Source organism: Strix aluco, chromosome 8 (assembly GCF_031877795.1).
Source record: "Strix aluco isolate bStrAlu1 chromosome 8, bStrAlu1.hap1, whole genome shotgun sequence".
NCBI lineage: Eukaryota > Metazoa > Chordata > Aves > Strigiformes > Strigidae > Strix > Strix aluco.
In genome coordinates this window covers 30024078-30031580 of record NC_133938.1, presented here as the reverse complement: position 1 = coordinate 30031580, position 7503 = coordinate 30024078, and positions in this window count along the sequence as shown.

The following is a 7503-nucleotide window of genomic DNA, read 5'->3' as shown; positions in this document are numbered from 1 at the left end:
CAATGCAGCCCAGCTCCCTAAAATAGGCAGAAGAAATTGCCAGTGCCAGAGCTATGCCAGGTAAGACAAAGTTACAGGATTGTTGCAACAGGAAAAATCAGTAGCTCAAAGATTCAAGGGGAAAAACATCAATATTGAAAATTCTATAGGAAATACTCATGGAGGCAGAAGACAGGAACTGAACACCGTTAAGGATCTGCTGCAGGGAGCATTGGAGAGCAACCCTTCTGCTCCTGGCAATGCCTATGAGGCCAGCAAAGTCTCTTTGGATGTCTTAGGGAGTGGAGGGCTAAAGCATACTAATGCCTAGTCTAGTGGCTTGTACTAACACTTGGTCTAGCACCTTGTTAAAACCTACCTGTCCTCACTGTGTGCTAAAGCCATAAAGCTGTATTTATTAGCAGAGGTGTGCATATCCTGCTTGCAGTCTCATGCATGACTCAAGATGTCCAAACAAGGTGACCCACAGAGAGAGAGCACGCTATATTTCAGGATCTTCCATCATCTGCCTTTTCAAGACATTATTTGCCTGACAGCAGGCAGACAAAATGTTCCTCAGTCCCCACAGCTGCATGGGCAAGTCAAGTTCATCCAGACCCAGATGATCCTGAGCTCAGACTGCCTACAAAGGCAGTGTGGACGCAAGTTCCAGGAGTCCTGTGGGCTTCAGGCAGCACTCAGAATCTGCAACAAAGGTACAATGTAAACAGCTCCTCCGCTCTTAAAAAAATCCAGTATCGGGAACACAATCATCTGTTGGGTCTGTAAAATTAAATCTGAGAGAAATATGCAATGAGATTAAGTAAAAAAAAAAAAAAAAAAAAGACTTTAACAACTATCTGAATATCAGTATCTCTCCTTCTTGGAAAACATCAACACCTGCTAAAGAAGATGGAGTGGTCAAATGTAAAATGAACTGGCATAACAGGTCAACTCCGCACAGGCCAGGAATTGAGCCTTAGGACAGCACTACAAGTGACACCAAAAAGAGAACCCAATTTGTTCACCCAGTCAACTCTCTCACATCAGCCTCTGCCTTCCCTGCTCACAGACAGGAGGAAACGGCTTTTCAGTATCAAAGAGAATCATTTCACACCCAAGTCACGAGGCAGCAAGCAAACAGTGCTGCTCGCTGCCGGTCCAGAAGCACAGACTGGAAATTAATGCAGCACGCAGGTTCTCTTCAAGGGCACAGCTCCAAACCCCCAAATCACGTATTGTAGCCGAGACCACACCATGCTGAGCAGAACGGAGAGACAGCAACGTGTGTTTTGCTGTCTGCATGACTCTTTACACCCCAGCATGGTATGTGCTTTTTCACAATAGGACAAGTTTGTTGACTCATGTTTAGCTTGTGACCCAGCATAAACACCAGCAGTTTCTGCTGTCAGAACAGCCGGTTGTCTGCTGCTGTCTATAGAGCTGAGTTTTTTTCCTCCTAAATAGAGCAGCTCGCATTTATCTTTATTGCATGGCATCCTAGTCTTTCCATGACCATTTCTCCATTCATCAAGGTTTGAATCCCAGCCCTATCCCTCTCCCAATAGCCTACAGTTTCTCCAAATTTGTACTAGTTTGTTAATAAATATATGAAACTACATTACTACATTTCCTATTCACCATCCAAGATTGAAAGAAATGTTCCTGGAACAAGCACCTGAAAATACACATTTCTTACCCCCCCCCCCCCCCCCCCCCCCCAGGTAGCATCATCCAACCATTCTGTGACAGTTTCATCCAGAGTCACATTAGGTATGACTATGCCAAAAAGACTTGGTATTTGTCACATACTGCCTCTCCCCTAGCAATAAGACCTTTTAATCTTGTCATCGGATTATATTACTTTGGTTTGAGATGACTTTCCTCAAAAAACCCACATGGTTTACTTGTCAGATATCTTCCAGACTGCCTTTGTTTCCGATTTTCTTCTGTAAATGAAAGTTAAACATATCTGTAATTACCCAGGTCCTCTTTTTCTTCCTTCTAGAGACAGGTACTGCACAATTTTTATGGCAGTCAGGTTCCTCACCTATCCACCATAATTTGTCACAAATCATCACAAATTATTCTGAAATCACTTAGCTAACTTTTTATTAAATTCCTGACACCCAGACAGCTTGAGACCACCTGGTTTCCCCGCTTGGATGTATTTTTTTCCTCTATTCTAAGCAGAGATATCACTGTCATTATCAGCAACAGTGCTAGTCAGCACTTCTTTCTCTTGAACTTCTAACAATGACTAGTATGAAAAAATAAAGCATTAAACATTTTGGCCTTCTTCACATTTTTTCAATAGGTCTTTCTGTTCCAGAACTATTCCACATGTACATTAATAGTATGAGGAGGACCAAGGAAAGTGCTGACCTACTCATTTGTCTTGCTTACCACGACTACTGAAAGGAAGGGTTGTCACAGTCGTCACAAGTATTTCTTAGGTTAAGGGATCGTGACGAAGCAAAAAGTATTTGTCCTGCAGGCTTAGAGATATAAACTAATCCCACAGTTACAAAGGGAGAATTGTAGTTATTCATTTAGTAGAGGCACTTTAGGTCACCGTCACCAAAAGCTCGCTCGCTTTGCTCAAGCAGCAAGCCCTGAGTTAGGCAACCTGAAAGAAACCAAACTGTAGTACTGAGATAGAAACCTGGGCAGGGGATGGAATTCTCATTTGGCCATGCAAGCTATGCAGCATGGTCCAACACACCATCTGTCAGACATTACATGAAACTTTATAAATGGCAAATGGCAACAGCTAAGTGGTAACCTTTTGTATAGTCTCAGAGTGCCCTGAAAAAAAGATGTGGATAAGCACGTGGAGCTGCCAGGAGGCATTGCCTCCTGGAGTCCCTGCTTGTGCCTGCAACAGGGACTGCAGTGACTAAGGGAATCAGGTGGAGTCATCCACAGACAGAGAAGAAATTTGAGGTATTAGCATGAGCAATCCTAGCTCCAGGGAGGGGAAAAAAAAAAAAAAACCACAACAAAACAAACCTACAGCAGTTCAAAAGCAAGGTCAAGTGAAATGCAAGAACTGCCAAAGAGGTCATAAAAATGTTAAGCTCAAGTAGAAATATCCTGCTGTTCAGCAGCTTCATGTTCAAGTTCTGACTGTTGAAAGCAAGGTGAGTTAAGCAACTCGCCCTCCTGAGCAACCTCATCATTTCTTCTTTTATGACACTGGGGCAGACAGTCTTCAGCAGACTTTGGTGAGACTTCTCATCCTCGATTTTACTTATCCGCCAGGTTTACTTAATAAATAAATGAGCACTATAAATTAACTTCCATGTTAAATGACATTTTCTGTTTAGGAATTTGTTAAAATGCATAAAAATGTCTATAACTGCACATTATATCTTCTGTGATTCTACACATCTTACTATGGAGAACCAACATATATATAAACAGAAACTGTGCACCTCCACCTTTTAGTTCACACTACCATGAAAGGCTAAGGAATAAAACTGCAACCCACTTTATGATTTCAAAGGGAACAGTAACCCCTAGGAAAACACCAAAAAACCTTCTGTCACTGGCTGTTTAAAGAAAAGCTTCAGTATTTCCTACTGTTGCATGATAGAGTCTGATTACTTTGACACTTTTCAGCATTTTTAAATGTTTTTAAGCAGGAGCCACAAGGTGGCAGCATGAATTAACTGCACGTTATTTCACTTAAGAGTTCGCTCCTTCCTATATTCTCCAAGCCTCAGTCACTCCTATTCCTCACCTGAGCTGCAACAGCTGTTTAGGAGGCCATGCAGTGTGCTGGATCCAAAACCTGGTCCCAGCTGAAATAATGAAGGGCTGCTCACCAGGTATCCCTCAAACGCTTTGATCAGCACCGCCAAGGAATCAGTGAGCAGCAGAAAAGAGGGGTAGAAATGACCTTGACATGAAGAAAACAGGTCTGCAGGCTCACAACTTAGATTTAAACAGAAGGTTTTTCAGGTAGCATTAATAAAATGATACATTTGCAGAAACTGCCTTTCAGAAATTATCATTCCAGCTGAATGTCATCCTGACTACAGAGTACCTCTTTGTGTATTAGTTTAGTCAGCACAGTTATTTAACTGGTAAGTCTGCATTTAATGGGTGTTTATATTCATTAACATTTATCTCATCCTCCATCAATGAAATTAGTAACAGCATGCCAGATATTTTCCTCATGTGGCTCCTGCAAATGCATTAAAACGAGCTAGCTGTCTCCAAAGACAATTGTGGGCAGAGCTTGGTCCTGTGTATTTCTGTGGCAGCTGTGCTAAAATTATGCTCCTCCCATTAAAAGAATATTTTTTTTTTTTTTTCTGGATCTGTCTTTAGTTTTGACATGAGAATTCAGGGCTTTATAAGATTATGCTTTAAATTCTATTTAGAGCATTCTTGGGTTTTTTACAAGAAATCCTAAACATCCAGATCAAGATCCTGCCTTCCATAATTGCTTTTTTAAACTTTTACTATGCATACAACATAGTACTTTTTATTTCAGCTCCAGCATTTTTTCCTTGTAAAGAAGCATGGGAGGTTAGAGATGAGTTAGCTTTCTATGTGAGCTGTTACAGTATTCCTGGGATGCTCCCTCTGGGACAATACCCTGTGTGACCTTGAGCTAGTCAGCCTGTCATTCACCCATCTCTCCTATTTGTTCTCTGATATGTTTGTACAGAGCCACAAAAAAAAAAAAAAAAAGTCATTCTACAGTTACTGGGGGCTGTATCACCCACAAGAAATATCACACCCATTTTGCTCTGGACATTGTTGTTTTGCCGCTGAAAGTGAAGTGATGCTGTTTAAAAGGATTAGAATCGCTCTGCATCACCCTACTCAGAGCCCTGGCACTGTAATTGCTGTCAAATTAGTTCTGTTCATGCTACAAGAAAAAAATCATTTAAGGCTTTTCTTTTACAGAACTGTACTGGATGTCTTTTTCTTTATATACAAATAAAAATCTAATGACAAGAAAAATTAAATAAATGACAAAAGGACACCATCAGAGGTGAAGCCTTCAACTACAATTCTCTTCAAATTGCTAAGCAAACAAGTAAAATTCTCAGGACTGAGAGGGTTTTAAATCTATCACTCTCCAAATAGAGGATAATACAAAAAAATCCAATAGTACACTGTGATTATTATTCCAGAGAAAACTGCCACTGTATGTGCCCCTTGAACTAACTGTTCTCAGACATGGTTTTATATCATTCACTTTGGTATATACCTGCTACTTGGGAATGCGCAAAGTGTTGCCAAAGCTTGCTGCTTTCTTTTTCAGGTATTTTGTGATCTTTCTGGTAATTTATATATTTTTTTAAATGTTAATTGAAGTACATGGTTGATACTAGGTTTTGCACCAAAAAAAATATCTAGTACCTTTACACAGTGCGAAGCAGAAAGTGAAGGTTGATAAATACAAACAGTAACACATACAGGGTAAAAAAGACTCCAAACAGCCTACGACAGCACCAACTTTTGGCCACTTCAGCTGTCGATGGGCGTATGGAAAGTCGCTGCTGGTAGCACAGGAGGTATGCAGTGATTTCCACAGGAAGGCATGTGAAATCACCTAAAACTGTACAGCTTGAAATTGATGTGATTGAAAAACAGAGGATATTAATTCATTAAGTGATGAGCGGAAAACATAGAAGAAATTTGAGCATTCATTCCTTCTAATAACCTACATGGGAAGGTACCTCGTGAAATGATCAGATGGAAGATTTAAATTAAGCAAGAGGAAGTACTTTTTAGCATAACACATAATTTAACAGAACTCACGGCTACAGAAATACAAGCATACTTAAAATATGACCAAATTAATGGGAGAACTGTCCATAAGGTTCTTCTTCAATTCTACTTTAGCATTACAGTAAATACAAAAGCTATCAAACCATAACAAGAAAGATAGAACCTGATGGATTATTAGAGGCAAATGTGACCAATCCATCTGAAAGTATCTGTCACAGAGCTCTGTTTGCTGTAAAATTGTGGCTGGCACAGCTGGTGACTGCATGTAATCAACATTTTTTAATTACATAAAACAATGCTTTGAAAAAAAACAACAAGCTAGAACACAAGCCTAAAATAAGAGCCCAGACATTTAGAGGTGAAGTCATGTGAAGCTTACAGAGGGATTTCCATCTGGTAGCGTTTAGGTGGCTGTCCGCTGTCTGTGTCTTTCTGCTCCTGTTAACACATGGGCCAAAGAGCGTACCAAGCATCCTCACCAGACGGCTGGCTACATACACTGACAACAGCAAGCAAGCATGGTCAAAACAAATCATTGTGCAAGCAACTAGAGATATAAAGTAAGTGGGGAAAGAATAGAAGCCCTTACATTTGAGAGCATAAGCTCTCTTCTGCTCTTACCGTGACAGACTCCTTTTCTGACGCTGCCTGTATTCACCAGACGCTGGACATCAGTGCAGCATCACCCGACACCAGACCTGCTCCACTCCTCCCAGTGGGAGAGCTGCTGGTGAAACCCAGAGCAGCAGAGCCATGCCTTCCTGGGGTCGGGGATTTGCCATGCGAACGTACAAAGCACCACCTCCTGCTCACACGCAGCAACACGGAGTCTAGCATACATTCTAGCTCCAGGAGTAGCTTTGTCCATCCAAGCAAGGTCCTTTGGCTTCCACCGCACTCAGTGGCCTTCCGTCAGGTCTGAGCGAAGGTCCCCATGCTCTCCAAGACAGAAGAAAAGCATACGTAAATGTCCTTCTGTCAGACTCAGGCTACAGGAGAGTGACAGTACAGAGCAGTAGCTCCCCCCTTTTCCCCCATGGGGTAAAATAATGGGTAGAAATCCAGCTGCAAGCAGCTGAAACCATTCTTTGAAAATTTCTTCCAACTTGTTATGAATTATAATATTTTCATATAGCAGTAGTCTGTTTTCAACAGAACTGGGAATTAATCAGCACCCTGAACCTCTGGGTATCTGCAGCATGGGATTACACAAAGCTGCTGCGAAGTTACATTGTAATTTAGCTAACTCTAGAGAGATAGATACCAGCACAATATCGGATTAAACTCCAGCTTGAGTTCTGAAAACAGTTCCTGTCTTTATGGCAGATTGTACAAAACCCTTGCAGCCAAACGCACCCAAGCCATCTGGGACAGCTGAAATCAAACACTGCAATCTCTCCCCAGCTTGGCCCAACCTGAAATAGTCTGGGTAGGCTTGGAAACTTTTCGGAAAAAAAAAATACACTTTGACTGCTGAGAATCCCACCAGCATGCCATGTTCCTGTTATGGAAAGGCAAAAAAAAAAATACTGAAACACATCAGAAACTTATCTCTGATGTTACAAAAGGGTAGTATATACTTACTAGAAAGTTGTTCCAGTCAAATCTATTGAAACATACACAGAGCCAGTTCCCCTACAGGTGGGCAAGAAACTGTCTCTCCATTTTACCAGTGTTTTGTTCAGGTCTAACAGAAGAAAATCAGCAGGCTGGCAGGGTTAAAGGAGTACAGAGGCCTTACATACAACCCTGGCTCCTGCAAGGGCACTC